The 16,576-nt window shown below is 40.2% G+C and overlaps 1 non-coding gene across 1 annotated transcript; it reads right to left on the bottom strand.

The window, feature by feature from the left end:
• Nucleotides 1-4,367: 4,367 nt before the first annotated feature.
• LOC127133398 (small nucleolar RNA R71) lies at nt 4,368-4,474 on the bottom strand. Its single transcript, XR_007807377.1, has one exon. It is a non-coding gene; the product is annotated as a small nucleolar RNA R71 (small nucleolar RNA).
• Between the last annotated feature and the right edge of the window lie 12,102 nt (nt 4,475-16,576).

The raw sequence follows: 16,576 nt of genomic DNA on the forward strand, positions 1-16,576 counted from the left end.
TTGGTCTTACCATTAACAGCTTTGCCTTCAATTCGTAGTCCTAAAAGCATGTAGACATCTTCTAACGTCACGGTACACTCACCGGTTGGAAACCAAAATGTGTGTGTCTCTGGCCTCCATCTTTCGCATAAGGCTAGAATGAACTTGTTATCTATAGACCAAGACATAATCTTGCTAATATGACCAAAACCGGCGAGTTCAACATAAGGTTGAATCATCGGGTCCATTGGGACAAATTCGTGGACTCGAGTTCGAAACCTTGATACATCCTATAATAGAAATAATATAACACTTGACTAAGTTGGTATTTCAAAATAAAATGGGGCTGGTGTAGATGAAAGATAAAAAGTTAAGAAAAGAAAAAACTTACATATGTTGCGATGTTAGCAACTGTTCCTCTGTGTGCTTCGCCCATTGTGAGTAAAGACATATTGTTGGGGAGTTGGTGTAGATGAAACTAGAAGATGTTGTTGAAGATGAAATTGTAAAAGAAGTATTGTAGAGGAAGTAGTGAGAATGTTGGTGTGGAAGAAGTGTTGAAGGAGTGGATGTATTTTTAGGCAAATGGATGAGAGCATAAAAATTTGTGTTTGCATGGTGTCTCCACCTCATTTGGCGACCATGTACAATCCTAAAGAGGGGTCGCCATTCAAATTGGCGCCTCCATAGGGACATGCATGCAAGGCTAGGTCTGAATGCTTGGTTTCGAGGTCTGATTGCATGGTGTCTCCACTTGAATTGGCGACCATGTACAAGGATTAAGTGGAGGCGCCAATCCATTTGGCGACACCATCTGCATGTCTGACACATGGCTGTCTTGTCTCCTGCATGCTGAACAAGTCTCTTGTTGATGGCTTGCATGGTTGACACATCATCTCTGACTATCTTACATGTCCGACACGTGGCTGTCTTCTCTCCTGCATGCTGATGACTAACTTCTTGATATCTTGCATGGTTGACACATCATCTCAGACTATCTTGCATGACTGACACATCATCTCAGAACTATCTTACATGTCCGACACGTGGCTGTCTTGTCTCCTGCATGCTGAAGAGTCACTTCTTGATAGCTTGCATGGTTGACACATCAACTCACACTGTCTTGCATGACTGACACATCATCTCAGAACTAGCTTGCATTCTTGGTACATCATCTCAGAGTAGCTTGAATGTCCGACACATCATCTCAGAACTAGCTAGCATGTGAGACACTGATACCATCTATTTAAGTGTCTTACTATCAACATCCAAGACACTTCACTCACATTCATCTGCAGTAGGAAAATAGTTTTCATCTCCACAATGTCATCTTCATCATTATACAGTGTCAACGTTCACTGCAACGGTGAAACTTTTGAGTCTGAGCTTCATGGTTTTTATTTTCGAAACATTGATACCATTAGAATCACGATCAAGAGAAATGCAACCTTTTTGCATTTGAAAAAAAGAATACAATCCTTTATAGGATTGGGTATTGTGTCAAAGATCACATATCAAAATCCAATATTTTTTGAGAATGGTCAATGCAAGTTTTCCCCCCTTAAGGTACGAGACGATGAAGATGTTGAATACATGTTTGTTAGTCATGAACATTCAGGCAACAATTGTATCGAGCTGTACATTACTCTACAACCATGTATACCATCTCAACAGTCTCAACTAACCGATCAGGATGAAGTTGGTGAAGCTGATGCAGATGATGCACAATGGTCAGATGAACTCAACCCAGAAGCAGAAGTAGAAGTCGACATTGTTGATAAAGAAGAAGAGGAGACCGAGATACAGGTTGATCACATGTTGAACAACGATGATGAAGATGATGATCAACCACCACCAATACCTCCTAGTCATGTCTACAATCCGCCTAAACATATGACAAATATGGATCTTCACGACGATGAAACATCCGACAGTGTCTTCTATAATCCGTATCCGAGACCAGTAGGCAAATTAAAGGTGGGAGACATGTTTCGTAGCAAAGAAGAATGTGTTTTGTCAATCAAAAAATTCCACATGAACAACTTTGCTGACTTTACAGTGAAACGCACTGATTCAAGAAGGTATATCATCGAATGTCATAACATGCTTTGTAAGTTTCGTTTGGCTGCGTGATCACACTAAAATTTACGTATTTTTGACTCCGATTTCACATGCATTCTAGTCATTTTATTGTCATTTTGTTGTGTTATTACTGTGTTTTCCTTTCTTTTCAGGTTTTTACTTTAATCGGAGCCCCGATCGAGAAAAGGAGTGAAAAAGAGCTAAAAACCCTAAAATTCAGCATTTTGTGCTTATGGCCTACCCCATGGCGGGCGCCACAGACCAAGCCATGACGTGTCCAAGTCCAACTTCCTCAACTCCCATGTTTCCCCACTTCATCCACTAAGGCGCCCCACTTTGTGCTTGTGGCGGGCGCCATAGCCTTGTGGCGGGCGCCACAAGAAGGAAACGGTTTCCTCTATTTTCAAGTTGAAGGGCATCCAAGTCATTTCCACCTTTTTTATTTGCTTATAAATAGAAACGCGAATTCAGTTTTACAATCATCCAAACTTAGAGCAGAGGCAAACTCAGAAGCAACTTTGTTTCACTTAGGCATATATTCAGTATTTTATAGTGGTAATCGCTTCGCATTGGAGTGTTACCACAATTGTGTCATCAAGTCTGTGATAGAGTCTGTAATCGAGTTTGGAGCACTTTAGAAGGAAGTTAATCCTGCCGCCATTTACATTTCCGCATTACAATTTACTCTGCCCTCCGATTGGAGCAGGTTTTTATTACTCGCCTTTACTTTATTTATTTCCCGCACTCGCTTTTACTTTATTTATTTCGCGCACTCGCTTTTACTTTATTTATTTCCCGCACTCGCTTTTACTTTATTTATTTCCCGCACTCGCTTTTACTTTATTTATTTCCTCGCACTCGCTTTTACTTTATTTATTTCCCGCACTCGCTTTAAATTATTTACTTTCCGCACTCGCACTACTTTTATTTACTTTAATGCACTTTTACTTTACCATGTCTAGCTAAATTTATAAGGCTAGAATGTAAGGATCGTAATTAAACCAGTAATCCATACAATTGTTCGTAGAAACACTTAAAGGGCTATTTTAACTTTCAACTTAAGTTTTCCCGCACTTCAATTCCGTTGGGTAAGATCGAAAGCCGTCCAACGTCTTTATAAACTTAATTGTTTTTAACTATTTCAAAAACAGCGAAAGCGCTTTGTTTGGTTCATTAGGAGTTTTTAACATCAAGAAGAAAAGATATTTTAAAACTATTTTCGGACGCGTTTATAAGTTTAGATTCTGGTTCGTGAGACCTCTTTTGGTTAAGAAATCCAGGTTATAATACTTTTCAACTTAGTCAAGATACTATATTTCTTAAAAATAGGTTTACTACTTTAACGCAATGCGCGCCTTTTTATAAGTGACAATAAGAGGGTTTGATTAGGGAGTACAACTCGGTTCTGAATACGCGAAAGTGACAGTTCCTGTTAAATTAGTTCTTTTCAAAGTAGGAAACATTACCCATAAGTAGTTCTATTAGCAAGTACTTGGATTATCAATTGATTACGTGAATTACATTCGACCCTGTCTTTATTAATTAAATCTATTTCAACACTTTACTTTTTATTGCACACTACAAAACTCTTATTTTGACCGCCTTTGGTAAACCCCATAACGACAGATAACGATAGATTGACACTTGGTCTCTGTGGATACGATAATCTTTTATATTACTCTGACGCGTTCGTATACTTGCGAATATCAAGTTTTCCAACGCATCAAGTTTTTGGCGCCGTTGCCGGGGACCAATTTCGTCAAGTTTCATTTTCCTGTTGTTATATCGTTTAGACTTAGGTTATTTCCCGCCGGTCAATGCGAAGAACTCGCAGCACCGGAAGTTTAAGCTTAGTAAACCCTCTGGCGGAACCTGAACGTTACGCTCGCGCACGTTTATTCTTTCATAGGATTAAGAGAGCTATGGTCGAAGATCAAAACCAAAGACCTCTTAAGGACTTTGCTCAACCATCTAATGAAGAACCTAGTTCTAGTATAGTAAACCCAATCATACCAGCCAATAATTTTGAACTTAAACCATCTCTGTTACAATTAGTGCAACAGAGACAATTCGCGGGTCTTGCTACCGAGAACCCTAACCAACATTTAAAAATATTTCTTCAATTAGCAGATACTTTTAAAACCAATGGAGCTTCTCCTAAGGCAATACGTTTAAGATTATTCCCTTTTTCCCTCAGAGATAAAGCTCTATCATGGTTAGATTCCCTTCCACCCAATTCCATTACGACTTTGGATAACCTTAGAAGAGTTTTTCTTGCTAGATATTTTCCCCCGAGTAAGATCGCCGTTCTTCGAAACCATATAACTAGATTTACCCAAAACCATGGAGAATCACTGTTCGAAGCTTGGGAGAGATATAAAGAGTTGTTACGAGCATGCCCACATCATGGCTTAGAAAACTGGTTAATCATTCAAACCTTCTATAATGGACTTCATTATAACACAAAGATGACCATCGACACTGCTGTCGGCGGTGCTCTGATGAACAAACCTTACCCTGAAGTTAGTGCCCTCATCGAAGACATGGCTCAAAACCATTAATCATGGGGAGTCGAACGAGCGACAGTTGAGAAGAAGGAAGCCCAAGGAGGAGTGCATGAACTAAGCTCTATAGACATGATACAAGCTAAAATGGACGCATTAGCCCTCAAAGTCGAGCATATGTACACGAACCCGAATACTATAGCCGCAATTTCGTCGGATTGTGAGATATGTGGAACCCAAGGACACCAATCCGCAGAATGCAGTCTATTAAACGAAACCCACTCCGAGCAAGTGAACTACACCCAAGGGAACCCATATTCGAATACCTATAACCCTGGATGGAGGAATCACCCTAACTTCTCCTATAAAAACAATAACCCTATTCAAAATAATGCACCTCCGAGACCTAGTTATCAAGCCCCTAGATCAAATCAACCTATGCAACCTGTACCACCAAAGCCGAGCCTTGAGAAAATTATGGAAGATTTTATCACCGCTCAAACCCAACAAAACAAGGAGTTCATGAATCAAAACATTCATGTTAACGAATTGATTACTCAGTTAGGAACCAAGGTTGATCAAATAGTTACTCATACCAAGATGCTTGAAACCCAGATCTCTCAGGTAGCTTTAAACCAAGCCCCTCAGACTACACTTGGAGGACAATTCCCTGGACAACCTCAACAAAATCCGAGAGGACAAGCCAATGCCATTACCCTAAGAAGTGGGAACGCTTATGATGAGCCACCAAACCCAAGATTAAGTGAACCCGAAACTTCTAAGGAATGTACCAAACCCCCGAACGAAGTAAAGGAACCAGAGGAATCTGAAAACCAGGAAGGTCGAGATAAAGGAGAAGAACCTAAAGATAAAATTTACGTACCGCCCCCACCATATAAACCACCTATACCATATCCCCAAAGACTCAAACAAACCCAGACCAATAAACAATATCAAAAATTTATTAAAGTTATAGAAAAACTTCATGTAGAAATCCCTTTCACAAAAGCCATCACCCAAATACCTTCTTATGCAAAGTTTCTGAAAGACATCCTTACCAACAAACGTAGACTTGACGATCCGAAGCCTTTGGAATGTAATGCTATTTCCGAGGACAAATTAGAAAAGAAAGATAAAGATCCTGGAAATTTCTCCATTCCTTGCCTTTTGGGTAATCATGTCATCGAAAAAGCTTTTCTAGACTTAGGAGCTAGTGTGAGCTTGATGCCTCTAGCAGTTTGTGAGAGGTTAAACTTAGGAGAATTACAACCCACTAAGATGTCACTTCGGTTAGCCGATAGATCTGTCAAATATCCGATAGGCATTTTGGAAGATGTTCCTGTTAGGATAGGTCAACTATTTATCCCTACTGATTTTGTCATCATGGACATCAAAGAAGATAATGATATACCAATTCTTCTAGGTAGACCATTCTTATCAACTGCAGGAGCCATAATAGATGTCAAGAAAGGAAAGTTGACATTTGAGGTAGGTGACGAGAAAATAGAATTTATACTTTCGAAATTTCTTATGGCACCTGTGATGGGAGACTCGTGTTATGCCTTAGATATCATTGATGAATGTGTTAGAGAATTAGAACAAAAAGAAATTATAAAAACAATCAAGTTACCGTCAACCCCCATAAAGGAAGATGATGACTTTAAAGAACCTTACATCGATGATAACCTTTACGAATGTTTATCCCTTACCCCAGATCCTATGCCATGCCCTAAGAAACCAACCTTAGAACTTAAGGAACTGCCTAAGAACCTGAGATACGAGTTCCTCGATGAAAAGATGAACCGCCCAGTTATAGTCAGTGCTACCTTGAGCCAAGAGGAGACGAACCAACTTTTAGACGTTTTACGAAGATATCCCTCAGCCTTAGGATATAATATCTCTGACCTGAAAGGTATAAGCCCATCAGTATGCATGCATCGGATTTCGCTCGAAGAAGATTCAAAACCCTCTAGGGAGCATCAGAGAAGAATAAACCCTATAATAAGTGATGTTGTTAAGAAGGAAGTTCTTAAGTTACTTGAGGCAAGTATAATCTACCAGATCTCGGATAGTAAGTGGGTGAGCCCTGTGCATGTAGTACCTAAAAAGGGAGGCATCACAGTCGTGCAAAATGATAAAGGCGAACATGTAGCAAAACGTTTAGAAGGAGGATGGCGGATGTGTATAGATTATAGAAAATTAAATAAAGCAACTAGGAATGACCATTTCCCTTTACCATTTATAGACCAGATGTTGGAGCGTCTAGCCAGACACTCTTACTTCTGCTATCTAGATGGATACTCTGGATTCTTCCAAATACCTATTCACCCAGAAGATCAAGAAAAAACTACCTTTACATGCCCCTATGGAACCTTTGCCTATAGACGAATGCCTTTCGGCCTCTGTAACGCCCCCGTTACTTTCCAACGCTGCATGATGTCAATCTTTGCAGATTACCTAGATGGTATCATGGAAGTGTTTATGGACGATTTCTCGGTTTGCGGATTCAATTTTCACAATTGTCTTTCTAACCTTGAGAAAATCCTGGAGAGATGCGTGGAGGTGAACCTCGTGCTAAATTGGGAAAAATGTCATTTCATGGTGACCGAAGGAATAGTTTTAGGACATATAGTTTCCGAAAAAGGTATAGAGGTAGATAAAGCTAAAATAGAAGTGATAGAAAACCTAAAACCACCAAAAACCATCAGAGAAGTCCGAAGCTTTCTTGGACACGCTGGATTCTACCGGCGTTTTATCAAGGACTTCTCCAAAATAACAAAACCATTAACCAGACTTTTAATGAAAGATGCTGAATTCATTTTCGACGAAAAATGTAACGACGCATTTAATCTTTTAAAGCAAGCATTAATCTCTGCACCCATTATGAAACCGCCCGATTGGTCGGAACCTTTTGAGATAATGTGCGATGCTAGTGATTATGCAGTTGGAGCCGTTCTAGGACAGAGAAAAGATAAAAAATTACATGCCATTTATTATGCCAGTAGAACCCTAGATGCTGCCCAACTTAACTACGCAACAACCGAAAAAGAATTACTCGTTGTAGTTTTCGCTATAGACAAATTTAGATCTTATCTAGTAGGAGCAAAAATTATTGTTTACACCGATCATGCTGCCATTCGTTACCTATTAAGTAAAAAAGATGCCAAGCCCAGGTTACTCCGATGGATTCTATTACTACAAGAGTTTGATTTAGATATAAGAGATAAAAAGGCACTGAGAATGTAGTAGCCGATCACCTTTCTAGGCTAGAACATCTAAAACCTGAAATAGTACCCATAAACGATGATTTCGCCTATGATAGACTGACCGCTAAAGTGGAAACCATTGAAGACAATAACCTAGATCCTTATGAGCATTCCCAAAATTCCTTAGCAATAAGTAACGTACCCTGGTATGCAGATTTCGTTAATTACCTAGCTGCTGATATAGTACCCCCTGATCTTGACTACCACCGCAAGAAGAAATTCTTCCATGATGTGAGAAACTTCTATTGGGACGAACCGCTCCTTTTCAAAAGGGGTAAAGATGGAATCTTTCGCCGTTGCGTTCCAGAAGAAGAGGTAAATAATATTATCGAGCATTGTCATTCTGCACCTTATGGTGGACATGCGAGTACCTCTAAGACATACGCCAAGATTTTTCAAACTGGCCTATTCTGGCCTACCATGTGGCGTGATGTCTATGCTTTCATTGTCAAATGTGATAGATGCCAACGCACTGGAAACATTTCAAGACGTGATGAAATGCCTCTAAGAAACATTCAGGAAGTAGAACTCTTTGACGTATGGGGTATAGATTTCATGGGACCTTTTCCACCATCCTTAGGAAATAGGTATATCTTAGTAGCTGTAGACTATGTGTTTAAGTGGATTGAAGCTATAGCTGCACCCACAAACGACACTAGGGTAGTAATCAAACTATTTAAAAATTATATATTCCCTAGATTTGGAACACCACGTTTAGTCATAAGCGATGGAGGATCACACTTTATATCGAGAATATTTGACAAACTTTTAAGAAAATATGGAGTTAGGCATAGAGTAGCAACACCGTACCACCCACAAACTAGTGGCCAAGTAGAAGTATCTAATAGGGAGATAAAACAAATCCTAGAGAAAACTGTTTCTATTTCTAGGAGAGACTGGTCTCAGAAGCTTCAAGAAGCATTATGGGCCTATAGAACCGCTTTCAAAACCCCTATAGGAACTACCCCTTACCAACTAGTTTATGGAAAATCATGTCCTTACCATTCGAATTAGAGCATAAAGCCTATTGGGCCATTAAAACTTTGAATTTAGACTACCTAGCCGCTGGAGAAAAGCGTACCCTAGACATTCATAAATTAGAAGAACTTAGGCAATCTGCCTACGAGAATGCAAAAATATATAAAAAGAGAACAAAAGCCTATCATGACAAAAGAATAGTAAAGAAAAACTTCAATATAGGCGATTCTGTTCTCCTTTTCAACACTAGGTTACGACTCTTCCCTGGGAAGCTACGTTCAAGATGGACTGGTCCTTTCGAAGTATTCAAGATTCTGAGATCCGGAGCCGTAGAAATCAAGAACGATACCTGTAGTCCATTCATTGTAAATGGACAAAGACTGAAGCTCTACGAAGGAGGAGACATTCCAGCATACTACTCGAGCCACACCCTAATTGATCCGCCGATTCATACTACTACAGGTGTATAAATTCTAACCGTCAAGCTAATGACGTTAAACAAGCGATGCGTGGGAGGAAACCCATGGTTTTTCTTTTCATTTTACTTTTTTTGCATTTATTTACATTTATTTTTATTTTTATTTTATTTTATCTTATTTTGCATTGAGACTAAAGTTTGAATGGTTTGTATTTTCAGGATCACTTTCCTAACTTTTACAGGATGCAGAGTTTTGATGACATGCATGTTGCCTATAGAGACAATGCTCAGAGGGAGCGCTACATTGCTTTATACCAGCGCCCTATGGCACCCACACGTTACCCTGATCAGCATTGTATGGAGGCACTGGGTATCGAGCCTAGTATCCGATTCCTTAGCCACCAGCTCCACTGGGACAAATTTGCTGATGACTTGAGTAACACATATAGGAACCTGACTTTGGAGTTCCTGAGTTCATTCGACTACGACCCCTATTCTGGACCAGATGGGTATGCTGCTTTCAGGCTCTTTGGAGTTGAGTACTCCTTCAGCCAGAAAGAGTTCGGCGACTTATTAGGTTTCCAGACTACTCCTGATGCTATCCCGGAGACACCTATGGGATATTTCCTGGGTAAGAAAGTGGAGAAGTTTTGGAGTGATATATCAGGTGGAGGAAGCCAGGATCCATCTACACAGTTATCTTATGTCATACATAACCCAACCTTCAGATATTTTTAGATGATATTAGCACATTCCTTCCTGGGAAGACCGGATGCAGAGACACTACTAAGTGAAGAGGAGATCTTCCTATTATTTTGCGCATCCCAGTCTCGCCCAGTAGCATGTGGGAACTTTTTATTGAATAATCTCAGCGGTATCTCTAGATCCACCGAAGGAGTCATCCATGTTGGTGGAATCATCACACAGATTGCAGTCGCTTTGGGTCTGTCTCGCAAGCTGTTGCATCTTCGGACCTACTGTGGATATACCACCATGGACATCGATTTCTGTTTGACTAGAGGATTGATGAGGAGAGCCTCTTTCCACCCATGTCAGTTCCGACTGCTAGTCGACAGCGAGGCCATCCATTACTTCACATTGCCAGATCCTATGATGACCAGTGTGCATGATCCAGCGAATTGGAGTTATGCTCTAGAGGGCCAGGGAGAGACCGTTGAGGAGCCGAGATCGCCCCCAGTTGCTGAATACACACCTGCACCACCATCTCCTAGAATCACTGTTCTCTCTAATAATCATTCATTGCAGACACCCGACATACGCACCCAGATTGCTGAGTGCCATAGAGAGATTGCAGAGCTTAGACAGGAAGTGGCGGACCTAACTTTACAGATAGGAGTGTCTGATCTCACCCATGCTACTGAAGCCGATTGTCTATATCAGGAGATCGCAGAGCTCAGGCAGGAGATAGCCGTGCTCCGTGGATCCACTCAGACAAACGACACCCCTAATACCTGATCTTACCATTTCACGTTATTTCTCTTTTATATATTTATCGTATTTGCATTACTCATTTTACATTATCGCATTTGGATATTATATAAACTACTACTATACATTAGTATTTCTATTTTTATCTATATATGTTTTATATTTTATTTGCATTTTAATTTTTCAGTTATTTATTTATTTATATTTAATTTCTGTTTTTGTTTTTGTTTCAGTTTCACTTTTTATTTTTCGTTTTTACTTTTATAAAATTATGCAAGTCAAAGAAACTAGGAGAATCACAAGACAAATGCTACCCAGACCCCTCAAAGGCAAAAGACAAGCGAAGCCCAAACCAAAGGACCAAAATCTGGCCCAGCCAGATTTTGCCTTGTGGCGCCCGCCATAGGACCTGTGGCGCCCGCCACAGCGTCTGTAAATGGTCGGGGCAGACCACTTTTCTTCACCATTTTTGCAACTTACAACCTCTAAAACCCATTTTTTCACCTTGGAAAAAAGCCCTTGAACCCACAAAAAGCTCATACTTTCGTAACCATCATACCACACAAATCATTAATCCACTTTCCATTTTCGATTTCATCCACCGGATTTTGTAAAAATCCAACCTTTTCACCAACCACTTCATCTTCTTCATCCATATTTCAAGAGCATTCAAATGGAGTTCAACGGATTCATTCTTCGAGGAGGGAAACCAGGGGAGAGACAAAGAAAAATCATTGAACGGTTGCAAAATCGGGAAATTCTCCTGACAAGGCATGTTGACGAAAATTGTCTCTATACTTTAGGTATCTACCATAGCATTTTTCATTTATTAGACATCTTAGGTTTGCATAATTTCTTTATCAACAAAGAACCCACCTATGAGCGACTGACAATCGAATTTTTAAGTTCCTTAATTTATATTGTCAACCCTAACACTGCTAGTACAGTTGGTACTGTCAAATTTAGAATGTTTGTTGTTGAATACCAATTCAGTACCGACGAACTAGCCAGCTTGTTAGGGATCCCTCATGGGGAAGGTGCTATTTGTGAGGCCCCTTTGGATTCCGAATGGTCTGTTGAGGTATTTTCCTTCTGGGAGCGTTTATCGAACACTTCCATAAACTCTTTTGAAGGAGTTCTTGCCTCAACTATCCATAACCCGGCCATCAGAGTTTTTAGATACCTGTTGGCATGCACTATTTTTGGCCGGGAGAATCCAAATAAGGTTAACGCTAGAGAGCTTCTATATTTGCAAGGAAGCCTCACAAATAGGAAAATTAATTCGGTCCCATTTATGCTCGCCCATATGATTTTAACTCTGAATAAGGCGGGACCGATTTCTTTTGGTGGATTGATTACGTCTATTGCTCGGGCACTTAACCTGAACAATGAGATGGCTACCCTAGACCCCTTACCTCCTCGCACAATTAACTTAAAATTTCTGAGAGACATGAAATTGTGTCGCTCAAGGAGAGAAGGAGGTTATACACTTATGATTCATGGTGTAGCCATCCCATCTATTATTCTACCTTGCACTAGACGTACTGATATACGTGATGAGAGGAATTGGACCTACGATTTAGATGCTCCACCTGTTTTGGGTCCTCTTCCTCCTAACATTCCTGATGAGGCGGGACCGGACACTGATGATGAATATGATCGGAGAGAGAGATCTCCCGTACCACATGTGTCCCCCCATCATCCTTCACCATCACACACCGCACCATCTTCTTCTTCTGCAGGTACCACTCCTGGCTTCTATATTACAGAGGAGATGTGGCGTGACCACCTTGCTAGAGAGCAAAGGCGAGATGACCTACTCTCTACCATCCAACAACAAATGACGGATAATATGAACTTCATGCAACAATCACAGCGGAGGACAGACAGGTCCTACGACACTGCCCTACAGTCCCTGCAAGTGATCACCGATACGCAAGCCCGTCAACAACAATACCACCAGAGACACATGGCACTAATTGAAGCCACCCAAGGTTCCATTATTGGTAACCTTCGAGACGTGAGGACCGCTCAGGATGCCCTGCAGGCGAGGATGGATCAGAGAAACCGTCGTCGTACTCGATCACGTCGTCCACCTCAGGATGGTGAGGGCACTAGTGGTCAGCAATAGGTTGCCAGGTAACTCTTCCCTTACCTTATTTTGAAACATTGGGGACAATGTTCGATTTAAGTGTGGGAGGAGCATTTATCGTTTTCCTTTTATTTTCAGTTTATTTGCTGTTTTTAGACTGTTTATTTCCTTTTAGTTGTTTAATTTCCCTTTCAGTTATTTATTTTGCTTTTTAGTATAATGCATGAGTCTGACGAGTCACCAAATATAGTAGATCCTTAGTACAATCCTACCTCCCCATACCTTTAGCCCCACCAAAAATTTTTGCAAAAGAAAATAGGTGTTATTTCGAAAGTTTTCAGGTTTTAAGGACATGTTTTGAGTAAGGATGCGGTGACTTGGGAGAACTTTGCGAAACATCAGTATCTGTTTTAGCACCATAAGCTTCGTAAATATAGGAATCATTCCCGAAACCCCATATACCATGGCCTTAATCATCATTTCCGTATAAGTCCTTAGTAGTTTATCTCAGCAGTCAGCTCCGGCCTACGCATCCTCTACGTAGGGGACTGATGCAAATAAGTGAATGATCCAGAAAAACAAAAAAAAATAAAAGAAAGCAAAAAGGCAACTCCGGTATAGGTGACCCTCACAAAGTCATTTAAACCAAAGAATTGTAAAAAAAAATTGCTACAAAAAGAAAAAGAAAAAGAAAAAGAAAAGCAGTACCCACTGTTGGTTGGTTCAGAGGTATCTGGCACTGAACTCCGTAGGACGGATTACGATCCGATCCCCCACAACTACAGTTGGGTCCAATAAAAGGGTTTACACATGTTGATGTGCCAGAAACCCCAAGCTCTGATCATAATCACTAACAGGCCACTCTACTATGAAGCATGTAGGGATAACGGGCTTAATGTGATTGCGCCTGAATGAAAAGAACACAAAAAGAGATGAAGAGGCAGGCCTAGGTATTGTGGGATAATATGGGTTGGTTAATATAGGAATGAAGTTTATGCCCGTATTTGCGGATTAGTGTTATCATGATACCCTTAGTTCACTCAGTTAGTACCTATCACTGCATCCCGACTTGAACTTAGAATTTCTACCTGAAGCACTCGTTTACACCAGTTTTTCTTTTATTAGCTTTATAATGTTTTGCTTGAGGGCAAGCAAAGGTTTAAGTGTGGGAGAGTTTGATTACACTAAAATTTACGTATTTTTGACTCCGATTTCACATGCATTCTAGTCATTTTATTGTCATTTTGTTGTGTTATTACTGTGTTTTCCTTTCTTTTCAGGTTTTTACTTTAATCGGAGCCCCGATCGAGAAAAGGAGTGAAAAAGAGCTAAAAACCCTAAAATTCAGCATTTTGTGCTTATGGCCTACCCCATGGCGGGCGCCACAGACCAAGCCATGACGTGTCCAAGTCCAACTTCCTCAACTCCCACGTTTCCCCACTTCATCCACTAAGGCGCCCCACTTTGTGCTTGTGGCGGGCGCCATAGCCTTGTGGCGGGCGCCACAAGAAGGAAACGGTTTCCTCTATTTTCAAGTTGAAGGGCATCCAAGTCATTTCCACCTTTTTTATTTGCTTATAAATAGAAACGCGGATTCAGTTTTACAATCATCCAAACTTAGAGCAGAGGCAAACTCAGAAGCAACTTTGTTTCACTTAGGCATATATTCAGTATTTTATAGTGGTAATCGCTTCGCATTGGAGTGTTACCACAATTGTGTCATCAAGTCTGTGATAGAGTCTGTAATCGAGTTTGGAGCACTTTGGAAGGAAGTTAATCCTGCCGCCACTTACATTCTCGCATTGCAATTTACTCAGCCCTCCGATTGGAGCAGGTTTTTATTACTCGCCTTTACTTTATTTATTTCCCGCACTCGCTTTTACTTTATTTATTTCTCGCACTCGCTTTTACTTTATTTATTTCCCGCACTCGCTTTTACTTTATTTATTTCCTCGCACTCACTTTTACTTTATTTATTTCCCGCACTCGCTTTAAATTATTTACTTTCCGCACTCGCACTATTTTTATTTACTTTAATGCACTTTTACTTTACCATGTCTAGCTAAATTTATAAGGCTAGAATGTAAGGATCGTAATTAAACCAGTAGTTCGTACAATTGTTCGTAGAAACACTTAAAGGGCTATTTTAACTTTCAACTTAAGTTTTCCCGCACTTCAATTCCGTTGGGTAAGATTGAAAGCCGTCCAACGTCTTTATAAACTTAATTGTTTTTAACTATTCCAAAAACAGCGAAAGCGCTTTGTTTGGTTCATTAGGAGTTTTTAACATCAAGAAGAAAAGAGATTTTAAAACTATTTTCGGACGCGTTTATAAGTTTAGAGTCTGGTTCGTGAGAACCTCTTTTGGTTAAGAAATCCAGGTTATAATACTTTTCAACTTAGTCAAGATACTATATTTCTTAAAAATAGGTTTACTACTCTAACGCAATGCGCGCCTTTTTATAAGTGACAATAAGAGGGTTTGATTAGGGAGTAAAACTCGGTTCTGAATACGCGAAAGCGACAGTTCCTGTTGAATTAGTTCTTTTCAAAGTTGGAAACATTGCCCATAAGTAGTTCTATTAGCAAGTACTTGGATTATCAATTGATTACGTGAATTACATTCGACCCTGTCTTTATTAATTAAATCTATTTCAACATTTTACTTTTTATTGCACACTACAAAACTCTTATTTTGACCGCCTTTGATAAACACCATAACGACAGATAACGATAGATTGACACTTGGTCTCTGTGGATACGATAATCTTTTATATTACTTTGACGCGTTCGTATACTTGCGAACATCAAGTTTTCCAACGCATCACTGCGTCTTACAAGAAGAAAAATGACTCTTGGGAGATCGCTTCAATAGACCCACCGCACAGTTGCGTTGCAACTAACGTTAAACAAGATCACCGTAAACTGAGCACAACTTTGATATGTCAAGACATTCTGCCATTGGTAAATAAAGACCCATCAGTGAAGGTGAGTATAATTATATCCCATATCCGAACAACATATAATTATACTCCATCTTACAAGAAAGCATGGATTGCAAGGACAAAGGCTGTTGAACAGGTTTTCGGCAACTGGGAGGATTCATTCAAGGAATTGCCACGGTTTTTATGGGTACTAAAAACATATGTCCCAGGAACTATGGCAATAATGGAGACAGTGCCAGCAATGATGCCAGACGGAACCTGTGCTACAGGTAATAGAATATTTCACCGTCTCTTTTGGGCATTTGACCCGTGCATCAAAGGTTTCGCTTTCTGCAAACCTGTTATTCAAATTGATGGCACTTGGTTATACGGAAAATACAAGGGTACTTTGCTCATGGCGGTTTCACAAAACGGTAACAACAATGTCTTTCCCATTGCCTTTGCTCTTGTTGAAGGTGAAATGGCTGGTGGATGAGGTTTCTTTCTTCGACATCTCAGAACGCATGTGGCTCCACAAGCCAATCTATGTTTGATTTCTGATAGACATGCTGCCATTGAGAGTGCCTACAACAACCATGACAACGGATGGCATGATCCTCCTTCTACACATGTCTACTGTATAAGACACATTGCACAAAACTTCATGCGTGCTATAAAACATAAGAATCTTCGCAAGAAGGTGGTGAATGCTGGGTATGCTTTAACTCAACCGTCATTTCAATATTATCGTGATGAAATTAGACTGTCTAATGAAGATGCAGGGAGATGGATAAATAACATACCAGTAGAGCAGTGGACAAGAGCATTTGACGGTGGTTGTCGATGGGGCCACATGACAACAAACATTGTGGAATGCATGAACG

The sequence above is a fragment of the Lathyrus oleraceus genome, chromosome 3 (assembly GCF_024323335.1).
Source record: "Lathyrus oleraceus cultivar Zhongwan6 chromosome 3, CAAS_Psat_ZW6_1.0, whole genome shotgun sequence".
Taxonomy (NCBI): Eukaryota; Viridiplantae; Streptophyta; class Magnoliopsida; order Fabales; family Fabaceae; genus Lathyrus; species Lathyrus oleraceus.